This window comes from Phacochoerus africanus, chromosome 1, assembly GCF_016906955.1.
Source record: "Phacochoerus africanus isolate WHEZ1 chromosome 1, ROS_Pafr_v1, whole genome shotgun sequence".
NCBI lineage: Eukaryota > Metazoa > Chordata > Mammalia > Artiodactyla > Suidae > Phacochoerus > Phacochoerus africanus.
This window is the reverse complement of record NC_062544.1, coordinates 126,035,752-126,060,425: the sequence shown is the minus strand read 5'-3', so window position 1 is coordinate 126,060,425 and position 24,674 is coordinate 126,035,752. Positions and strand designations below refer to the sequence as shown.

General features: G+C 40.6%; 1 protein-coding gene across 1 annotated transcript in view; it reads left to right on the top strand.

Annotated features, from left to right (window-relative positions):
- Positions 1-24,674, top strand: part of PRICKLE2 (prickle planar cell polarity protein 2) — a 349,250-nt gene that overhangs the window by 155,513 nt on the left and 169,063 nt on the right. The gene's annotated exons all lie outside the window — the stretch shown is intronic.

Genomic DNA, 24,674 nt, shown 5'->3' with positions numbered 1-24,674 from the left:
CTTAGGAGCCTGGGACAATCCCTTCCGTGGCTTTTGAATCAACATTGGAGTTAATGTAGTGGCAGGGGTCTCTGAGTTTTTTGAGCCCCTGATGGGCAGATGTTGTTGTTGTCGTTGTAGTTGAAGGAATGGTTATTTAGTGGTTGCTTTCATTTTGAAACTTAATGTTCAATAGATTGAAAAATGTAATTCTTCAAGTTTAGCATTTAGATCTTCTATGGTGTTTGTAAATCTTTGGTCCCTGTTTACAAAGTTAAATAATTAAATTCTTTATATTTTAAAAGTGTGTAAATATAAAACATTTGGCTTCTCTTTAAGTCATCTGACCCGACCCTGTTCCTTTCCCAAGAAAAGCACCCTTTCCCTTCTCTTTTAATAGTTCTTATAATCCTCACACCTTAAACTTTTAAATGCAGCAAACATCATATTGACTTATGTATCCTAAAACTGTATGTAAATTTAGTTAATATTTTAGTTTAAAATTCTATATCTATATCCATTACTCTGACATTTTAAATTGAAACTGCAAGAGCAACCTGTTTATTTCAATAGGGCATATTCTTTCAGATGGTGAAATGATTAAAGTTCTAAACATGTGCAGTTGCATAACACAGACATTATAAATCTACAGGTTTGGTCCTTTAAATGTTTCTGAATGTCATTATGAACCTTAACAGGGTTGTGGCCACTAAGGAAGCATTTGTCATCCTAAGCAATTTCGGGGGACACCTTCTGAGCTACCTTGAGATTGCATGATGATCGGAAATTTCATGTGGGGTGTTGATTGGATTCATGTCCTTAATGCTCCTGGGAGACCCTGAGCCCTCTTTATAATCCCTCTGTCATTGACTTCTTAAATTGATAACTAGGTGGGGGGGTGGTCTGATACCCCGTAGCCGTTAGATGCAAGTTAAAGTTCACAGAAGTGTGGAACATTTGTCCAAGCTGCTCCAAGTCTTGCTTCGATATTGCATTTCTTTGTCTCTTAAGGAATGTGAATGTCTTTCAGCCAACTCTAATGATTCTTGAACTTGTTGGAAAATGGCATCTTTTCGAGGACTTCCTGTCCCTCAGGGCTGTAGCTTTTCTAGATATTAAAACAAGAACCTGTTTTATTTCGCATATCTTGACTGACATGTGGTCCCACCTTCTGAGGTCATTCTGCTAGTGGGGTTGGCCCAAGTCATTAAACTCCTTTGATATTAAAGATGATCAGAAGAGTTAAATATTTTCCATGTGGTGTCTTTGGGTAAACTAATTATAGGGGGAAGTATTACAGTTAACAGCTGGGTTAAGACTTCCCGGATTATGTAGTCCAACATTTTTTACTTTCAGTAAGGAAAAAGACATGTCAAGGAAAGATTCAAGTTCACATTCATTCAAAGAAGCCCTAAGATATGCCTTGCTGTGTGATAAACTAGTTAAATCCTGCTTTAGAGACCATTGCTATTCTCAACTCCTTCTTTTCATAATCAAACTTTTCATAGAGGCTTATAATAATTGGTATGAGAGAAATGACTCCAGATGATTACTTTTTTTGCCTGTATTTCATTATTTGAAAATACAGGTTGGTTTGGGTTATTTTATCATAATTCATTTGCTAGGCATTGGTTTAAAAGATTTTATTACTCTAGCTTTGGCCGTTTGATACATGGCTGCTTTGGGTACCTGATTTAGATGTTTCCACCAGACCAGGGTTTTCTGGGATTGGATTGAAGTTTGGGTACACACTGCAAAGTTTAGTTTTTATTGTTAAAAAGTTTACTTCATAAGTAGAAAAGTTTATGAGCTAAAGCTTTCCAGGAAGAGAGTGCTCTGGTATATCTTGGCATTCTTTTCATTTAAGGAGGGGCAATCTCAGTAGCCTAAAGGCAAGCAGAATTCTGTGTCAAATTCACACCCAGGCATCTCAGAACTTCTTGATTGGATATGGCTTTATTTTGTGGTTAAGGGTAAAAGAACATTTTTGCCCATTTATGTGTAGGGTTCCTGAAAGTTCAGCCCATCAATGGCATTATAGCTAGTAAATACAATCCTACTCCCTTGAAAGAAATTAAGAGATTAAACCATTACCTTCCCACTCGTGATTCAGATTAAAACGGCCATGGTTGAGCTAATCTCTTTCTCTCTCCTTGAACTACATTTACCCACACTTGGCAGTTTTGAACACTGGAAGATTCTTTGAAATGATATATGCAGAGTTGATAGCCATACCATTTTTGGCACATGTTGTAAATTTTCATCACACACCAAGACACGTGACTTTCTTTCTTTCCCAAGGACCCATCCACCTTGCATGTGAATTGCTTTTGAATTGTACACTACCTTCTGGAGCTCTCCCTTGGGCCCCGTTTTTGTTGTTGTTGTTGTTAAAGCCCTTGAGATTCAAGTCAACCTTTATGATTTTGATTAAAGTTCCAGATGTAGTCATTGCTGCTCAGAATGTCTGAATGCTCTGTAGATCTGGGAGCTGTGAAAAGCGATTGAAGTGCAATGGAAATAACAAGGAGATGATTTGGTGAATCTTAACAAATGTCAGCCTCTTCATTTTGACTTGAGTTCACAATTGAAGTTCCCAAGTTTGCATTTGATACTTGAAAAGCACAGTGGTAATAATTAGGATCTGACAGTAGTTCTTTTCTTTGAGACCAGGTGAATCTTCCTGATTAGTGAGTCTCTTAAAATCCTACCTGATGTGTTTGCTCCTAACTCTTTTCAATGCTAAGCATCTGTATGTCAGCACCTTCCTTAAATGTAGTAAAAGGGGAATCTGTGTTTCTCTCAATGAGTTCCCATTAGTTCAGCTCCTTTAAGGGCAGTAACTGTTTCCTAGTCCAATTTTATCTACACATTTAATCTCTCTTGATCTCTGTTGATTCAATGAGTCATTAAATATTTGAGTCCCTACTATGAATCAGATGCTATGGGATTTGGGGGGCTATAGTCTTGGATAAAGGCTACCTTAGGCTTTTATGTTCTAGAATGGAAGACCAACATGAAACAGACAATCACATAATCATTTAGTCACAGTTGTGAGTGAGTGAATACAGCTGTGCCTTGTGTTTAATACAGTGGCATTCACTCGTAGGCCATATGATTAAGAATTGTTAGTAGTCATTGGAGAAGAACTTCTGGTTGAATTTAGTTCATCTTAGGTTACCATGCAATGTTGGGTAATGTGCTTTTAGAGCAGCTTCTTAAGTGTTTGTGATTTATGTCAAAGTCTGTTACCTGGAAAGCTTTAAAAATTGGGATTTAAATATTATAAGCAAACAGAAAAACTGGGTTGTCTTAATATTCTCCAACTATGTGTCTATCAAGATATAGGTTCTTCCAGATCCTTCTTATTATTATCATCACAAAATTAATATGACTCTGCCTGACATGATCATGTATGTACATGAATATTGTATGAGCTTAATTTTTTTCTCTGGTTCCATTTTTTTCCCAAGAGCCATTTTTTTTCCTCTGGTTGCTTTCAGCATTTATTCCTTGTCAATGATTTCATTTTAAATTTCTCCTCCCTCTCATACCACTGATGCTATGAAACTGCTAAGTTTTGGTCTGACATTTCAGCAGTGACAGGTAAAGATAGGTCCAAATCATAAATATGACCCTTGTAAAGAAAAGTAATGATGAGCAAGATGCATGGTGGCAGTCACAAACAGAAGTGACGTATCTACTTTTATTTTTCACCAGCTCTAATTCCAGCCACTGTATTAATAGATCTTTCTCATCATAGGAAATGACAGACATATCAGGCATTGGAAGTACCAGAGAATAAGTGGTTCCTGGTATACTTTTCATCAATTGATACTAAAAAATTTATCAGTCCTTTTCATCAGTCGTCTGTTAAGACATAGAGGGCGTGTCTCATGAGGGTTTTGGGGGATCTTAGGAGCCTGAGCTGGGAGGTGGAACCTTTCTATCTCATCCAAATGAAGAGACATCCTTCAAATGTAAAAACAGCCAAGTGCCAGTGTGCAGATTCATGTTGCACAATGCGGAGACGACGTGCGGTCTGTCTGCTTGCCCCCTCACCACACACACGCACAAGCTTGCCAACACACACATTCTCTCCAGGTGGAGTCCCTCCCCCACTTCTGGCCAGGGCTTGAGTCTAAGAAGTGTTTCCAGATGCGTCCAGGTGCTGACATCTTAAAGGATGAGAGGGCCCTTAAGATTTTCAGCCAATTGAGCACTTCCTGGGCTGCACCCCAACTGGCACTCAAGCCTTGCAGCCACGTGCTTGTACTGCCCATGCATATCCCCCATTGATGCCCTATCATCTCCATAATGGGGTGTATCAAAATGCCACCCTGGAGCAGTTCAGACACTTGCCAAACTAGATGAACTTGGTCAAAGAAACTTATGCTGTTTCCATAAGAGGTCTTTGGTCCTTATTATTATAAATTAATGGCGACACTTCCTGCCAGGTATGCAGGCTGTTCCTGAGGAATGTTGGGTGTGTTGGGTGGGTTGTTAACACTCTCAAGTGCTAGATACCTAAATGGGAGGAAGGCATGTAACATAAGTCAATGGAGATTAGGGCTCTCGTGGGAGCAGGGCCACTGTGGAGAACCATGCATCACAGGCCTGTCCCTGCCTCTGTCTATCTGGTGCCTTAAGGAAAGTTAAGGCCAGCTTCGCCTGATGTAAAACTTTCAAAAGCTGGAAATCCTGCCTTTTATATAAAATCTTCTGATTTTTACAAGTTGGGAGACTTTTTGGAACACTACGCCAGCCAAATACAACACATCTGTTGGCCAGGGGCCCTTTTTATGCCAAGACTTGGCTACTCTAACTGCGGTCCCCAGACCAGCAGCTTCAGCATCTCCTGGGAGCTGGTGAGAAATACATAATTTCAGCTTCGCCCCAGTCCTACTGATCAGAATCTGCGTTTAAACAAGATCCCAGGTGATTTGAATGTACGTTAAAATTGGAGAATTATGGTGTTGGGGGCCTGATTCAGGTTCTCACTCATTCAAAGCAAGAAGCAGCTTTGAATCACTGGCTAGAAATTAAACATTTTAAATAGAATTCCATTTGAGGTATTAACTTGGATATAACTTGTCTGAGGAGACCTTCTCCTTAAAACCAGGTTAGGTGTTCTTGCTATGTAACTCTATCCTACCCTGTTCTTCCTGGTGTTTGCCTGTTGATGTGGGAACCCCATGAAGGCAAGAGCCAGGTCTTGTTCCCTGTATATTTTCAGCTTTTGTCACAGTGCCTGGCACATAGGGATGGTCAACATCCTCATGAATAAGTGCAGTCTCTTGATCTTAACTCAGTTACTTAACATGGAATAGTGACTTAACATTTGAAGGATTTAATTAGACTTGTCAGAAGGAAGAAAATTCAGCAGTAATACAGTATTTTATACTTGTGTTACCATCTAGGGTTCTTGGCTTCCTTAATAAGCAGAAATTGATAAGAGGCCAGACAAGAAAGTTCATGCAAGGCTTTTCTGGGGCCCCTGCTGCGCTGGGCAGTGGGGCAGAGTGAAAACAAGCTACAGGTTCCCTTGCTTGCTCCCCAAGGCTGGGGGCAAGATGATTCCTTATATAGGGTTCTGAGAGTAGGGTTGGTTACGGGGGTTAGTTTAGGCTAGAGGGCTGACTTAGGTGGTATGCTCACCCCCTTGGTGGTGGTGTGTGCAAGGGTCATACGTAGTACCCAGTGTTTGCTCTTAAAAGGAGCCATTGGTTTTACAGTCTTTTTGTATCTTGTCTGTAATTTGCCCCAACTGCAAATGAGCACAGTTATTTTCAGTCCCTTATAGTTTCTTTGTATTTTGTTGCTCAAGATGTTTGTCCAGCCTGTCTCACTTGGAGTCTTCTCATGCCGTCCTTTGGGGGGGTATACCTTCCATCTCATTCATCTTGCTCTTTCTTACATTCCTGCGCCCTGTCCTGTGACATTATATATAGTAGATGCTCAATAAGAATGTCTTGAATGAATGAATTAGTAAAAGCAAAGAGCTCAGTAGTGGCTCCTGTATTAAGCTAATGCTCTTATCATCATCATCATCACTTAATTACCCATCCAAATTATAGACTCATGGTTTTAATTATGGACTGAAATAAAAAAACCTTATATACATGTATAATATCCATACTATGTATGGATAGATAACATAGTGCTCACCAGCACTATGAATTAAATGGGGTTTTAGCACCCTTAAATATGTAGAATATATCACATTATGGAAATAATGGGACAGCCCTTGGGGTTTGTCTTACCAATAGAAGGGTCAAGAGTACCTCTCTTTCTGAGTCTCAGTAGGTTGCTCTTACAAAATCTGAAATGAAGTTTAACTACCCTGGTCTGATCACATTCTTTATCTACATCTTACATAGACAGCATATTGTGAAGCAGAAGGAAAACAGAGCAGGCAGATAGAAAGATAATGTAATTCCTATGTTAGTGTTCACTTTTTATATATTCTATACAAAGGTCATTGGTCATGGGGACAAAAGCTTTTGATCCAAATAAAACTATTTTAGGTTGGTTTTTTAAAAAAATCACAGTCGGACATTTTTGGTTTTTATGAAAGATGAAGTGCTTTGCTAGGATTCTGTCACTTGATAGAAATTGACTTTTATGGTACTCATCAACTTGCAATATATATTGACACTCTTACTGCCCAAGAGAATTTATTTAATTTTACTCTTATCTTAGATGACCTCTCATTTTTTTATTTATGCATCTGCTAGGTTTGTTTTTGTTTTAGGTGTGTGTGTGTGTGTGTGTGTGTGTGTGTGGTTTTAATGACTTGTTTTAGACCTCCTGGACTGCAGTCTGGCATGGCCATTCTGAGAGTTTGATTTCAGTTCTGAAAGGTGTGATAATGCTTTTCAGATAAGAATTTTATTTTAGACCAAAAAACCAGAAATGTTGCTTCCTGTATATCTTATAGATGCTCACCTTTTTGTTGATTGTGTAAAGTGAAGGAATAATTATCACTTTGAGAATTAAAGTACAATCATTGTTGTAGATACCTGATTATAATGAAGCTTTTATAAGATTTCTTTGAATGTCAGGCCTTTTAGAATGTGCTCTTTAGTTTATAGTCAACTGATTTTTTAAAAACTATTTTTAATTTTGAAGAATAATAACTTGATAAGCCTTTAATAACTCTGCATAATTAAATGAAAAATTTAAAAAGATGGTTGGTAAATTTTAATAGTTGTTACATTAGAAGGTGAAATTGGAGAGTGAGAGCGAGAGTGAGAGCAAGAGCGCAAAGGACTCAATTTTACTTTATATACTTTATACTTAAAAAGCTTGTATTGCCTTTGATTAACTGACTAAAGTAAAATGTATGAATGGAGGAAGCACATTACCTAAAAATTTTAAAATAATAAAGTCTGATAGAAGCTTATTATTTGCTTTATATTTTCAAAATTCATTCCAAAAGTTACACTGTATCAGTGAGTTTTTTTTTTTTTAATGGAATTTGGTGGATGAATGGCTGGGGGTACTTTTGATCTCCTGCTTTCAGGATCCAAAATGTCTCCCTGTAGTATTTGCTTATAGCCCAGTAGTGTTTTGTGATCTTGATCACTGATGTAATAATTTTCATAATGTTTAACAAATATTTCTTTAGGAGAAAAGTTAGAAAAGTTGATCATCAGTATTGTGTAGTTTAGGAGCAGAAACTCTGGAGCCAGAGGAACTGGATTCAAATTCTGGCTCCATTATATTCTAGCTATGTATCTTGGGCTTAGTGACCAGATCTCTATGTGCACTTTAACTTCCTTATCTGTGAAATATATTCTAATTCTGCCCCCAAAGGGTTGTTGTAGGGAGTAAATGGGTTTATGCAAAGAATCTCGAAGTACTACTTATGTAAAGCACTTTATTTATGGAAAACACTGTATCAGTTAGTTCATGCTGCATAACAAAGCACCCCCAAATTTAGTAGATTAAAACAATACTTTTCTATTATTTCTCATAATTCAGGCAGCCCGGGCAGGTCTCCTTGTTGTTTGGGGCTAGATTTGGATTATTGGATGCTTCACTTAACATGTTTAGTGTGATGTCAGTCTGGATAACTAGAGTTGGAGCTTGTTCGAATGGTTGTGGTCATAAGTTTCTCAAGCAGCAAGAAGACAAAGGCCAAAGCACAATCTGCTTCAGTTACATTTGCTCATATTTCATTGGTCCACACAAGTCTTAAAACCAAGCCCACAGCCAGTATGGGAGAGGACTCAAATATTGGCAGGAAAATTAGTCAGACCATTTTTTTTGCAGACATTCTCCTTCAAACACTCTGTATACATTAGCTGCTGCTATTACTATTATTATTCTTATTAATATTAACTCTCTAACACAAAGCTACTAAGAGTAAAGACATACTCAAGTGGAGCTCTTGACTATCTCTTCAGTTAGTCATTAGCGTTTGCCATTCCCAAATATTGTGGGAGCCTCAAAAATTAATACTTGCAACAAGAGAGTTTTTAAGAGGAGCTTATTCTACAGGGCTGAAATTATTGTTTTTGTTACAAACCATAGTTGTCCCTACTGGTCTCCCTGGGAGCATTTTGCAGGTTATAAAATACAGCGATTACTATGGTAATCATATTGCAAGTATAAAATGGCTTTGACCTACTTGTTAAAATGCAGTGTGTATTAAAATAAGGACTGTGAGCTTAAAGCTAAATGAACTCAGAATAAAAACAAACTAGCAAGTCCAAAGTGGCGAGATCTTCAAAGGGAAAGAAGGGCATTTGATAAAGAGGATGTGCTTTTCCTCATTCTCTTCATTTTCCCTTAGGTCTGATGACCTCCGAGAAATGACACCATCTCAGAAAGCTTTTCTATTCTCTGCCCAACTTTCAGGCAGAATATTTTTTTTTAAATAATAGGAGCTGCCATTTACAGAGCCACGTTGTACCATGTGCTAGATATTTCAAGACAGTATTTCAGTTTCTCATCATGACCCCACCCCAAAATAAGAATTATTATTCTCTTTTTGTCAATGAAGAAACTGAGGCTCAGGGAGAATAAGCAACTTGCACCAAGGCTGGGAATTACTGCCTTCAGATGCTTGGATCACTAAAGGCACATCCCTGAGACCTGTAAGAAATTGGTTACAATTACAGATTAATCTGTACATTGACTTATTCATTTATTTAAGAAGTACTGATGATGTGCCTGCTGTTTGTTGGACAGCATGGTGATTGCTGTGTCGGTCAACAGACCAGGCACCTGAGAGGGACTTCTGGATCTAGGAAGCCTTCCTGGATGCCAAAGGTGTGTGGGGGTTGAGTAGGCATGAATTCAAGAGAAAGGACTGAACTGAGTTTCAGGTGGCATGAACAGTAAGAGTAAGAAACCAGAGGAGCCACAAACAGGGCAATTTAGCTTGAGTTGAGGGACAGTTTTGATACATAGAGTTGGCATTGTGAGTAAGCATAAGATCCCCAGGGTCTCTGTAAGTTGGGGCCCTTTGTCTGAGGGCATTAGGAAATGACAGAAGAGTATTGAGCAGGAATGACATGAACAGGTGGATGGTTTAGCATAATCAATCCAGACATGGTATATAAAATGGGATTGGGAAGGGATGGGAGGATAAGCCAGATCTCTGGCCATGAGCGAGGCAAAGGCAGCAGCACAGGCAAGAGAGGATGCTGCCTGGACCAGGGCATGGCAGGGGTATTTAGAAGCTCTTAGGAAGTGGAGTGAGTGGTAGCAGTTAAGGATGCCATCTGGTGTCTGACCTAAGAGTCTGGGTAGATGGTGCCACTGAGGAAGAAAACTTGGAAGGGCGTGGTGATCCATGGTGGGCATGGTGATTTTGTGCCTGTGGGACTCTTCCAGGCACAGAGACCCAAGAGGCCGTTAGGATGCATGAGTCTGAACCTTAGAAGAGCTCTCTGGGCTGAGAAGGAGATCTGTAGTCATCAGCACTCTCTAGGCTAGCACCTCTGCAACCTCCCCATCCTTCTTTCCCCTCATTTGACTCTTTTCCTCCTTACCAGTCATCATCTTATCTGCTGATGGTCTTTCTCTACAGTGACAAAATCTAAGTTCTCTGAGAGCCATGAATGTGTCTGCTTTGCTCACGACCACATACAGCATCTAGGACAGGGCAAGCCCTAAACTAATCAATCAGCCAACAGAGAGTGATGGATGCCACTGGAGAGAAAGGGAGTTTATCATCTCACCGTAGAGCTGTGTTAGGAGAGAACCTTCAAGGACTCCACAAAAAGGAAGGGCAGAGAAAGAGGACCTTCAAAGAAACTGGAGAAGATGCCTCCTTGCTTCGCTCTGAAGTTCAAAAAGGTGAAATGTTTAGAACTTTCAAGTACTTAAAAACAGTGGCTCCTGGAGTTCCCACTGTGGCTCAGTAATAATGAACCCAACTAGTGTCCATGAGGACATGGGTTCAATCCCTGGCCTTGCTTAGTGAGTTAAGGATCCAGCACTGCCATGAGCTGTGGTGGAGGTCACATAGAGCTTGGATCCCACATTGCTGTGGCCAGCGGCTACAGCTCTCATTTGACCCCCTGGCCTGGGAACTCCAATATGCCACGAGTATGGCCCTAAAAAACAAAAACAAAAAAACAAAAAAAGAGTGGGCCTTGGCCATCTGATGATTTCTGGGAATGATGGGCAGGAAAGAGACAAGGAGATGACATGCTTTGATTTCTTTCTTCTTTTTTTGTGTGTTGTTTTTCCTTTCCTGCATTAAAAAAAAAAAAATCCACCCAATGGAAGCATGGCTCTAGGTGAAGAAGGGGAACTATCAGTGCATTTAATTCAAGAAGAGGCAAATTGATTTTATCTTATAGGCCAGTTGGGATCACTGGGGAGGAGCTTTTTCTTCCCGGGAGAGTTGTGTTGAACAAGAGTCTGGGGCTAGTTCCAGGTCCAGCTGGTGGGAGTACTGTGATCAGTTAGTGGTATTTGCTGTGGAAGCTGTACCTGGGTAGTAACATAGCTGACATTCTCTACCCTCCTCTAGAGAATCTGTTACTGTGAGTAATAATTTTCCAGAAACTCTTGTAGTTCCTCTCTCACAGTATGCATTTACCAAATATGAACCCTCCCTTCCTCATTCCCTCGTCCTCTGCTTGGTAACTTGTGGCCCTCTGGTTTCATCAGCATAACCCACTAGGGAGTTGAATGAGGCCAGAGTGAAGGTTGACTTTTTACAGCCTGATAATTTTTACACAACCTAGGAAAGCTGTGACTCCATAGCTTATAAAGTTCATACTCCCAGTTTTATCCATAATTATTTGTTCTTTAGCCTAGATAATTTTGAGACATAATCAACCCCAAGGATTATCATTTTCAGAGTCATATTAATTGATCTACTGATAATTACAGAGATGAAAAGAACATTCACAAAGTTTAGCTGGTAAATTGAGGTCCCAGGAGCTCTACGTCTTGAAATTATCCTGGAACGAAATCTGAAGGTGAAAGCTTTATACTCCAAAAAGATTTTAAGTGTTCAGTTATTTAAAATTGTCAGTTCCATGGTGAAGAGCAACTGGGCCAGTAAAGATAAGTGATGCCTTCAGATTTGACTTATTTTAGTTAATAGTATACGTACTCCTCTATTTGTGTTCGTTTTCCTAGAAAAGGGTGATTCTTGACATTCTCCTGTTGCCTCTGCAGAGGAGGGTAGAATATTCAGTGGCAGTGATCATGGAAGGCTTTCCTTGGAAAACTCCTCCTTTGAGTCTTCTAGCAAGGAGACTAAACATCAAGCTTGGGAACCAGAAATGTCAAGCTTTATTTACATCTAGAGGGAAGGAGCAGTGAGAGAATGTTAAATGCAAAGAGCATTTTTGTCTGGCAGCTCATAGTAATTGATTAATCCCTTGACCCTGAGAATTAAGTGGCCCATGAGAGGTCACCTTGACTTGAGAGTCTTGATCATCAATGAGAGTGATCTCATGTAAGTAACTGAAATACAGATGGTGCTTTTGACTGCTAACATGTTACTCCAAGTTGGTTCAATTGCAATGTGAATTTGGCAGTGGTTTGCTCTACCACTTATCCCTTTCTAGAGAGTGGGGATCGGGGACCCCTGACCACCAATCCATGATTTAATAAGTGTTTACAATGGGCTTAATTCAAAAGATCCTTCAAGAGCTGACCACTATCTTCCCAATGCTGACTTTTGCAGGGGGAAGGGAAGGAGAGGCAGAAACAAGACATGCAACCTTTTAAGACATAATCAGTGGTAGACAGAGCAGTAGTTTATCCACATGAGATGTCTCAAAAAGAGTTTGGGGCAGGAGGGTGGGCGTGCAAGAGAGTTTGGTGATTGGGGGAAACTTGCAATGGCCTGGCTTGCCCTCTGTGCAGAGGGGAAGAGGCTTCGTGGAGGAAGGAACATAGGCAGGACCTTGGAGGGTTGCGGGATCCAGGCTGTGTTCCTCTTCTGTGGCCACACCGCAGATGACCACTCGTCTAGTGGCCTCGGACAATACCTGTGTATTGTCTCATAGTGCCGTGGGTCAGGGCCTATTTGTCTTTGCTCAGATTCTCAAAAAGCTGAAATCAGGGTGTTTCCATCTGCGTTCTCATATGCTCATTTCCGAGCTCATCAAGCTGCTGGAAGAACGCAGTTCCTTGTGTTGGTGGGACTTAGGTCCCTGTTGCCCTGCTGTCACCTAAGGGCCACTCTCAGCTTTTAATAGCATCTTTTAGGTCCTTGACATGTGACCTCCTCCATCTTCAGAGCCAAGTGCCTGAGAATCTGTCTCATATCCAGTGCCTGTCCCTCTTTCCATTTGTGTCCCCAGGAAGATCCCAGTCTTCTTCAAGGGGTGATGGGATTAGGTCAGGCTCACTGAGGAAAATCTCAGTTTAAGGTTCCAGCTGATTTAGAACCTCACATTATAGGAGTTCCTGTTGTGACTCAGTGGGTTATGAACCTAACTAGTGTCCATGAGGATGCAGGTTAGATCTCTGGTGGGTTAAGGGGCCAGCCTTGCCATGAGCTGTGGTGTGGGTTGCAGACACAGCTCAGATCCTGTTTTGCTGTGGCATAGGCTGGCACCTGTAGCTTTGATTCGACCCCTACCCTGGGAACTTCCATATGCTGCGGATACCCCCCCAAAAAAGAAATAATGTCAAATTATAGCTGCAATATTCCTTCACGGCAGCACTTAGATTGGTGTTCAACTGAAAAACTGGGAGAATGTGTATGTGTTCCCCAGGGCAAGAGTCTGGGGAGCCATCTCAATTCATTCTATGACATGGTTAGATAGTAGACATTAAATATCCAGGCTGGAAACTGTTTAATTATCAAAATAATATCTTAGGGAGTTCCCGTCGTGGCGCAGTGGTTAACGAATCCAACTAGGAACCATGAGGTTGCGGGTTCAATCCCTGCCCTTGCTCAGTCGGTTAACAATCCGGCGTTGCCGTGAGCTGTGGTGTAGGTTGCAGACGCGGCTCGGATCCTGCGTTGCTGTGGCTCTGGCGTAGGCCGGTGGCTACAGCTCCGATTGGACCCCTAGCCTGGGAACCTCCATATGCTGCGGGAGCGGCCCAAGAAATAGCAACAACAACAACAACAACAACAACAACAACAAATATCTTATAATGTAGATTGCACTCACAACCTGAAATCAGGAGGAGGCCTTTTGAAAGGAAATGAACCTCAGAGTGGCCAGATGGTGATGGAGAACTGGAGGGACCTAACTGGCTGGCTTGGTGCATGATCTAGGCCCTGCTCCCTCTCTCTGCTTCTTTTAGTCACTGGCGAACTCTTCTTTCTTACTCTAATCTTTCACACATGCAGGCAGGCTTTCCCAGGAGTTCGGGTTCTCTGTGGGGTGATTCTGCTACTTAGAGGTATTTTGTTATGGGTGGAGGTATTTGGAGTTGTCCTAACTAGAGAGGATACTAGTGGCCTCTGGTGAATAGAGGCCAGAGATGCTGCTCAGGATGCCCCCCCCACAGCCAAGAATTAACCAGCTCCCAGTGTCAGTAGTGCCAAGTTTGATTAGCTCTACAAAAGTCTTTCTTTCCTGCCCACCTTCCTGCACCCATCTGCTCTGCCCAGGACTCTTTCAAGCCCCTGTAGTTTTGCCCCTACTATTTCATCTGCCTGAATGTGCTTCTCCCCTCTCCCACCTCAAGGATGTCTCCTCATTCTTCTAGACTGACTGCTGCCATGACCTTCTCGTGCTGATTCAGATTACTCACTCTGAAGTTCTTTTTCATACCTGGGCTATCACTCCGTGCTTTGTTTTATGCATGTGCATGTAACAGATCTGTCTCTCTTCCACCAGACTGTGAGTTCCTCTTGAGTATGAATTGTTTGTTTTTGTTTGTTTGTTTGTTTTCTGCCTGTGTCCCCAGAGCTCATTACAGTCATGCCTTGTGTGTAGTTGATGCTCAGTTAGTGTAAGGTAAACAGGTGGGTGGATAAATGCATGAGCACATGACAAGTCATACGAGCGAACTCTGTTAGTTCTTACTTTGCCCTCAGGCTTTCTTCTGAATGCCTCTTGTGCCTAAGGACCAGTCATTAACCTCCTTGTTGACCAGAGGAATCAGTATATGCAAAGAGGTGCATCTGGGGGGTCTGGAAGCCATACTGCCTGGGTTTGGATCCCACTCCTGCTACTTATAAGCTGTGTTACAGAGGCAAGTTACTTAACATTTCTGTGCCTCAGTTTCTTCCTCTGAAAAATGGGCATCTTCATAGAGGCTGCTTTAAAGGGCTATAGCAAGGACTCAGTGAGAGCTCCTGTATAGTCAGAGTGGGAGGAAATGGGAGGGGTAGTCATTTGCATAATGCTTCCTTTTGTTTCAAATGCCAGAGGAACAACTATCCCGCCCCCCCCCCAAAAAAAAATCCACAGAAAAACAGTGAACAGTGAACTCAGGTCAGTATGGCTGAATGTAGCATATACTTCCAAAGTAATAGACCCGAAAATGCAGGGCCAGCATGTTCCCATAACCACCAGGAAAAGAGATGTCAAGATTGAGGCCCAGAAGCTGGTACCTGGGTCTCATATCCATACAGGTTACCTCTGCTAGACATGGTCTTAAGAGCTGAAGATGTATCAGGTTCCCCTGCAAACTTGAAAGTTTGCCTTTTCAGTTTAGGAATAGTAATCTAAGATAATATAAATATTTGCATTTCCTCCCTCCCCCCAATGTAATCAAGAGAATCTGTTCAATCTTTAGGTATCATTCATCTTTTTTTTTTTAGCTGACTTGATGATATAATGGAGAAATAATGAATATATTAGTTTGGTTTTAAGAAAGCTTTAAGAATACAAGTTCTGGGCCCTGTCCCAAAGATAATGAATTTGAATTTCCAGGGTTGGGGCCAGGAATCTGCAGAATTGACAAAATCTCAGATGGTTCTTAATAGACATAGTCTGACATTTGGAAACTAAAATACTTGGTGATACTTGGCAGTAGAAAGCAGATTGAGGGGCCCAAATTTCACATGAATTGGGATGTTGAGCTGAATTAAAAAATGAAAAATGAGCAGACCTGCACTTAGAGCCAGAAACCCAACTACCCAAGTGGAGAATAAACTAGTCCAGTGAGAGATGCATGGAGTGAAAAGAAAAACAAACAACCTACAGTTAAACAGATTCTGGTCAGTGGCTCAGTGTGAATCAGATTAATATGATCTTCAAATCACTATGTCAGGAACCAGGAAGGCATAACCACCCACTGCAGCCCCGTCCTGCCCTGGTCAAATCATCCTTGAAAGATTTTCATTATTAATAACATTTTAAAACATAATCAAAAGTAGAAAGAATAGTACAATGAATCCCTATATAATAGATTGAACAGTTACCAAAATTTTGCTGCATTTGTTTCATTTATCTCTTTTTCCTTTTGCTTAATGTTCCTGTCTCCCACTTCCCTCCCTTCCTCCCCTCCTTCCCCCCTCCTTTACTCTCCTCCTTCCTAAGTATTTTACAGCAAATCTCAGACATGATGTTATTTTAGCCTTACACACTTAAACATGTTTCTCTAACAAGCAGGCGTATTGTCTTACAGGACCATATCTAACCTAACAGCACCCATAAATAATTCCTCATTCTCATTTAATTAGAGTGTCACATTTTTGAATGGCTTGGATGTCGCAGCGCTTGAAGCCTTGTCCCATGAGGATCAAAGCATAGACGTAGGTGGACAGAAGGTAAGACTCAGGTTTTTGAAGGATGGTGAGTGGAAGAGTTGGCTGGCCTGGCTCTGTGATCCACACTGGTGGAGTATTGGCTGATCGTTTCCTGGAAGCAAGAATGTCATCCAGGAGCCTAGACTAGTGATGAACTGAGCTGCCTCAGTTCTCTCTCTTGCAAGGGTTGAACCTGAGACACAGTAGGAAGACTTACTACATGTGTTTTATGAGTATCAAGTGCCTGTTATGTTAGGTGCCAAGGAGGATTGCCTTGCAGAATAAGACAGATGTAGCCCCTTCCTTCATGGAGCTTCCAAACTGTAGCACTGACTTCCAGGATGTGAGATGGCTTGGGGTGATCCAGAATCAGTTAAAACTAACATTTACATGTAGTTAAAAGAATTCTCTTTCCAGTCCTCAACGTTTTGTCAGTGTTATCAATAAGGAGATTCATTTAGGTGCTAGAGTTGCCACTTCTCCAAAACTATGTCATCTCCCTTTGTAGTCAAGAAAGAGCAACTTCATAGTCACAGCTTGCCACACTTCCTAAGTAACTACTTTGTGAGTAATTTGTTAAATAGCTTTACAAAAGTGAGGCAGAAGGAAAATATTTACTACAGGAGTAATTAAGACCAAAGTGATACCAGGGGTGGTTTTTACTTTCGGGTTGTTGTCCATTTTTGTTTTTCACCTTTGATATTTCCATACATTAACCTTTACTCTTAGATTTACAATTTTGTGAGTTTTTAACAAATGCATGCAGCCATGTGACCACTCCCCCAATCAAAATACAGACCAGTTCTATTACCTTGTAAATTTTTCTTAGTCCCACCTCCCATCTCCAACCCTTGGCTGTCTGTGCTTGTAAATTTGCCTTTTCTGGGAGTTCCCACTGTGGTTCAGTGGGTTAAGAACCCAACATAGTGTCTGTAAGGATGCAGGTTCAATCCTTGGCCTCCCTCAGTGGGTTAAGGATCTGGTGTTGCTACAAGCTGTGGTGTAGGTCACAGATGCAGCTTGGATCCTGAGCTGTGGCTCCCATTTGACCTCTAGTCTGAGAACTTCCATATGCCACTGGTGTGGCTATAAAAAGGAAAAAAAAATTGCCTTTTTCTTCAATGTCACATAATGGAATCAGTCTGGCATCTTTCTCTTAGCATTGCATATTTGTGATTCATCCATCTTGTTGCACATGTTTGGTCTTTTTACTCACAGGGTAGTATTCCATTGCATGGATGTACCACCGTTTGTTTATTCATTATAAATAATAGTATATGACACATTCAGTATGACAAATCATGAACATGGTATTTAGTAAAAGGCAATTTAGCAGAATTCATGGAGGTATCTGAAATGAGTGATCCTGGGAGGGTGGGAGAACTAATTGGCCAATTTCTGCATTAGAGAGTTGTTAGCAGCAGGTCATCTTTTAATTTCTTACTCAAACCTTCAATAGCCTGTTTGATTGAAATATAAATATGTGTCCTGTCATCTTAAGTCAGAACATCCCTTTTGCGGCCTCAAGGTAAAGCCAGTGGTCTTAAGAACATCCTGTTCATATTCTCTCAATCATTTATTTTCAGTTGCTCATTTCCTCCTTCCCCCTTCCTTCCCTTCCTCCCTCCTTCTCTCATTCCCTTTCTTGCTCCCTTTTTCCCTCCTTGACTTTTCCTCATTGTCATTCTGATACTCTCTCCCCCTCCCTCCCTTCCCCATCTCCTCCCCCTAATATTTCCTTGGAGTTTATGTAACTGAATTAATTAGACCTATTTCTCAAGGAGTTGGTTTCCCGTAAAATTCACTTTGCAGTTGGCATGACAGAAGAGCTCGCATATTAATCAAATGCTACAATTTGTTCTTTGTATCTAAATCAGGTTGGGGTTGGGCTTCCTGCTTATCTGTTGTCCCTTTACACCATTCTGTCCTTCACAGCGAATGAGCCTGGCTTCTTTGTGATTGGGCTGGGTGATGGTTGTGAGTGTTGATAGACTGGGTGTGGAAATGCTTAACGGGGACAGACCCTATCTCTGTAGTTAGTGTTACAGAATCCCCAGGATATAAAGTGTCTGTATGAAAATAAATAAGGGCTTTTCTTTCTTTTCTTTGGCAGATGATATCAGTACCATTTAATAGAATAAAATGATAAAAATCTTTGTTCTTTCTTAAGTAACATGTTAATTACTACTCTGTTTATTTTTTCACTTTGTATTTCTGAACTATATTCACTTTATAAAAAGTGAAATGTATACTCTTCACTTTACAGTATATAAAGTGAAATGTATTGACTTTGTAGACATTTCTGTCCTCTGTATTTTAAATTTTCAAGCATACTCAAACTATATATTTAATGCAATCTTATGTGTGTCTGGTGAGGTGGGGGAAAGCACTTTGTAACTAACCAGGAGATCAAAGTCTGTAGTTTTCTCCATTTAGTTTCTTTGCTGCCGAACATAAAGGCTGCTAAAGGATTTGAGTGCATATCTTAAAAGCTCATCAGAAATATTCCGAGCTCTAGATTTTTTTTTTCTCTCTCAGCAACATTTCAGATATGCAGGTTCTCCTCGGTTGCCCCTGCTAGTGTTGCTGAATTTAAAATGCCACAGGAAGAAAGAAAGATCTGTTCTGTTTTCTCATCTGTGGAATGAGGGGGTTGGACTAGATGGGAGATGTCAAATTTATAGCACTAGTGCTGTCATTCCTTTTCCATCCACATGACAGACATCACTAATCAATCACAGCATGCTTTCCTGCCACATGTAGCCTCAGACTTCTTATCAAGTCAGCACTCCAGGAATTCACTACTAATCAGTCACTGTTAGCCCAAGAGATAAAATCTACTTGCCATTCTGAAACACGATGGGGATTACTCTCTAGTGCAAATGTAAGGTGGTCAGATCACCATTGCATGGAAGCCAGAAGAATGTTGGAAGTTATGGGCAGTTTCAAGTGAAGAGGATTTCAGATCACTACATTTTATGCTCCCTGAAGGCAAGTATTGTGTTTTATTCATGTTTTTCCATGTTTACCCAGCCTATAAGGCAAACCCTCTCTCTTAGTAGACATTCAATACATGTTTGTTAAATGATGCATGAAGCAATGAATGGAAAGCTTGGCTTTGGCCAATTCTTTCCTCTCTAAGACTGCACAGTTCAGTGCTTCTTCCAAAGGGCAGATACAGCCTTGCCATTATTGAATTTCTCTACTTTTATTCAGGCCATTCCTGCAGATTGATGGCTGTGTCCTTACCCAACAAACATTGGCAGAGCCCAGTAACTTGGCATCACTGGTTGGACTTGATGTGTTTCCTCTCCATCCATCATCCAGGTCATTCATAAAGCTGTTGAATAATACTGAGGAGGGTCCATCTATTTCTTACCCTGCTGAACTCTGAATTCTTTCAACTTGATTCGTGGGTGGAAATCTGAAGGTTTCATGATAAAGATAAGAATCCTGTCCCAGTTTGGGGATTTATCACTGGAGAGAATCACATATTTGATACTTAGCATATGTAGCCTTCATTAGTTATTTGGGGGAAACTATATTTTAAGTTCCTTTATTGAAGGACCAGATTGGATTTAAATTTTGATAGCATGATCATGTTACTTTTGCAGGGGAGATTCAATAAACATTCATGTTTTTCAAGATAGTTTTATGAAAATTGGCTGACACTTCTGTCTTCTTCACCTTTCAGAAGAAAATCACCTTTGAAAACAGAAGGAATTTTTTTCCACCTAGCCACTGATTTCATCTTATAATAACACCAGCTACTCATTTAGTAAAAATCAATTGTAGACCAGGCATTCCACTAAATGCCTTGCATTTATTGTCCCTAAACCTCAAAACAACCCCAGGACTAGTGATATAAATTCCATTTTACAGATGAGCTGAAGGAAGCTTGGAGGAAGTTACATAACTTGGCCAAAGTCTCTAGATGATCAGTAGCAATACTGGGATCTAGAGCCAAACCTAACTCTAAAGGGTTTTCTCCTAAGGTGCAGATGATACCTCCTTCAGGAAGCCTTCCCTAAGGTGCCACATTTCCTCAAGTCTGGTTGAGGTGTTCTTCTTGTGTTTCTATTAGGTTATGCTCCCTTATGATGACACTCTTGATCTGTTGATCTGCTGCTTCTACCACCAGAGTAACATTCCTGAGGACAGGGGCTTTGTGTTTCTGTTTGGTGTGTGTGTGTGTTTTCTGCTGCTTTTGTTTGATGGCTGAATGAATACATCTTTCCCAAGATATGTCTGCCCTTCACCTTGTTACATAGCAGCCATATTAATGTACAGCTAGTCATCATCAAAAAGTCTATAAACAATAAATGCTGGAGAGGGTATGGAGAAAAGGGAACCCTATTCTATTACACTGTTCTTGGGAATGTAATTTGGTGCAACCACTGGAAAACAGTATGGAGATTCCTCAGAAAACTCGATTGAATTACCATTTGATCCAGCAATCCCACTCCTGGGCATCTATCCGGAGAAAACCATGGCTCAAAAAGATACATGTACTCCAATGTTCACTGCAGCACTATATACAATAGCCAAGACATGGAAACAACCTAAATATCTATCAACAGAGGAGTGGATCAAGAAGATGTGGTACATATACACAATGGAATATTACTCAGCCATTAGAAGGAAAGAAATAACAGCATTTGCAGCAAAATGGATGGACCTAGAAATTATCATGCTAAGTGAAGTCACCAATATCATATACTATCACTTACATGTGGAATCTAAAAACAGGGCACGATGAACTTCTTTGCAGAACAGATACTGACTCACAGACTTTGAAAACTTATGGATTCCAAAGGAGACAGGTTGAGAGGTGGGGGGATGTGCTGGGGGTTTGGGATGGAAATGCTGTAAAATTTGGTTGTGATGATCATTGTACAACTGTAAGTGTAATAAAATTCATTGAGTAATTTAAAAAAGGAAAAAAAACAATGTACAGCTAGTACATTCTATAGCTTCTATAGTTTAGAATTCATTATATTTGGAGATGAATGTTCTAGGGAAATATAGTCTAGCTCTAAGTGTGGAATGGCAAAGTTGCCTCTCTTTGATACTAAGTGCCTTCTTCTTTGCTCTGTCATTGCAGTATTAAACTGTTTCACTTTTCCTCAGTTCATTCTTTTATTAACTTTACTTTTATGAGTAATTGATGCATGCAGATGTACTTATGTTTATTTATCCTACTTGAGATGCCTTCTGCTTCGTGACTCTAAAGAGTCATAAGTTTTGTAAATTCTAGAAAATTCTAAGCCATTATGCCTCTCCTGAATGTCTTTTCTCTCCCAACACAACATCTATTAGACATATATTGGCCCTTCTTCTTCTAGCCTCTGTATCTCCTAACCTTCTTTTCATAATTTTCGACTCTTTATCCCTTTGTATTTCAATTTGTGTAATGTCCTGAGATCTATATTTCTCTCTTCAGCAGCGTCTAACCTTCTGTTTCCCCTCTCCATTGAATTTTTAATTTTAATGAATCTGTGGGGAGAGAGATAGGTATCATTTTTTTTTTTTTTGTCTTTTTGCCATTTCTTGGGCCGCTCCCGGGGCACATGGTAGGTTCCCAGGCTGGGGGTCTAATCGGAGCTGTAGCTGCCAGCCTGCGCCAGAGCCACAGCAACGCAGGATCCGAGCCACGTCTGCAACCTACACCACAGCTCACGGCAACGCCGGATCGTTAACCCCCTGAGCAAGGGCAGGGACCGAACCCGCAACCTCATGGTTCCTAGTCGGATTCGTTAACCACTGCGCCACAATGGGAACTCCCTCATGTCTTTTTTTTTTTTTGAGTTTAATTTCTAGCTTTAATGTATTTAGTCATTTTGAACTTTATGAATGTTGTTTTTCAAAATACTGTTTTATGACTTCTAATACTTGAGCCTCTGATTCTCCTACTTGGTGACTTAGACTTGTGACTGTGTGTTTTGTAGGTCACTAGTGAGAGATCAGATTTTGTAGGGTCAGTTGTAGCCCAGGTTATAGCACTGATTCTCCAGGGCAATTTTTCATTTGCATCTGTGAAGCATTTTTGGCATATCATGAACAGGACTAAATTTTATATTGATCATCTAGTTCAACTTTCCTGATTCTCAGTTTGGTTGTACTTCACTTTCAAGAAAGGCACAGGCCTAAGGTTTCTAATCCTCAACTTAAAGCTTTTCTCTCTTACTCGGGACACAGGTAGAGAGACAAGTTGCCTTGTGCTGGTTGACAGTGTTTATCATCTGTTTGTTCACTGAGGGTGCAGCCCTCAAAGAGTGTTCCTGATTTTTTGCAGGGGTCTGCTAAGAACTTCCTGCTTCTCCTTGTCCTTAGGCCTCATCTTCTGTCTTGCTTGGACATTCAAACCCTAGCCCCTAGGCAACCAAGACAAACTGTTCTTTTGTTGCCAACCACATTCTCCTCTACCTTGTAGCTCCAGCGTGAGTTTATATGCTCACCATTCTTGTTTTCAGTAACCTCTTTGTTTCTACCACCTGGGTATTCCCCTTGCTTAATTGTGAGTCAGCTAAGCCCTTAAAATAATTTTTGTTATATTTCATCTAGCATATCTAGGGTTTGTGAAGGGTTGAAATTTTCAGGCTGTCATCATTTGCCATCTTGCCAGAACCAGGAGCTTATTATAAGCTCATGGTAAACTATTCAAGTAATATACAAGGATATATGATGAAATATCAGTCTCCTCCCCATCTTAGAGCTGCTTAGTTCTTAAACCACCTTGCCAAGTATAATAACCTTTACTATTTTCTTAGGCATATTTCTAGAAGCCCTTTATGCACATATAGCATACATTTTTGTCACAATACATGAAAATTTATTTATGTAAGCAGAGATATATTTTTACCTTCTGCAGTGGACTTGGTATATTTTGGAATTCATTGCTTATTAGTGCAATCAGCTCTGCCTCTTTTTTCATGACTGTGCAGTATTCCATGAAATAGATGTACCATAATTTATTTAACCATTTGCCCTATTTTTATCAGATGATCGTTTTCAGTTATTTTTTGTTTTTTTATGACTCAATTTTATTACATTTATAGTTGTACAATGATCATCATAACCCAATTTTATAGCATTTCCATCCCAAACCCCCAGCACATCTCCCCACCCCCAAACCTGTCTCTTTTGGAAACCATAAGTTTTATCTGTTCTGCAAAGAAGTTCATTGTCAGTTATTTTGATATTATAAACTATCCCACAATAAACCTTCCTAAACATGTGTGTTTACTTGAGTATCATTTAACATTCTCTTTGTTTCTCTCTCCTCTCCCCCACCCTGTGATGGTTAATTTTATGGATTAACTTGACCGGGTTAAGGGATACCCAGATAGCTGGTAACATTATTTTGGGGTGTGTCTGTGAATGTTGCTGGAAGAAATGAGCATTTGCATCAGTTGACTTCCTAAAGAAGTTTCCCCCTCACTTGTGTGGATGGACATCATCCAATCCATTGAGGGCCTGAGTAGCACAGGAAGGATCATTTTGCTCTTTCTGTTTGTGATCTGATATCCATATTCTCCTGCCTTCAGACATTGGCACTCTTGGTTCCCAGGCTTTTGGACTAGAACCAGGACTTGCACCCCTGGCCCCCACTTCTTAAGCCTTTGTATTCAGACTTCATTACAATACCAGCTTTCTTTGTTCTCCAGCTTAATAGACCACCGATCATGGGATTCCTCCATGTCCATAAGCATGTGAGTCAATTTCTATAATAAATCTCTGCATATCTGTATATCTCCTATTGGTTCTGTATCTCTAGGAACCCTAGTACACATCCCCACTCCAACTGTGAGTTGGTGACCTCAGCACCTTTCCTGGGGCCTTGAACTGAGTTGGCATTAAATTCACATCTGTTTCATGAATGACCATGTACTCACCAAGAAGCCAAACGAACAGTCACACAGTGCCAACCTCCAGGAAATGAATTCTGATTTCAGTAATAACAACAGCTCTTGACTATCCAGTAGTCTACAGCTATTGGCTGAACACATCTCCTAGTCCAGACATGAGCTAATACCAACAACAGCCCTTTGAGATGGGAGATTTCACGGTCATGCTTTATTTACATGCAGGGAAACTGAGGCAGAGGTTACCTAACCAATAAGAAGTGGAGGCTATAATTGAACACCTGGCCTCTTGAATACAGTCTTTTAATTAACATTGGTACTGTCACATCCATCATAGTTTGTATCATTGTTAATTCCTTCGTTTATTCCCTCATTTATTCCATCAACAAATATTTACTGAGAGCTCACAGTGTTCCAAGCAGGAAGTAATACAGTGTGATGATGGATAGAAACATCCCTGCTGTGGTGGAATTTACAGTGTACAAAGAGATGTTTCACACACACACACACACACACACACACACACACACACGAAAATCTGAAGAGTGCCTGGAAGAGGGTAATGAGAGAATTTTCAAGAGCCTAGCTGGGGTCGTCTTCTCAGAAACAGAGGGTCTCCAGAATCTGTGATGAATTGGAGGAGACTTGAAGGATGAGTAAGACGGAGGGGGGCCAAGGGCCAGCCTATT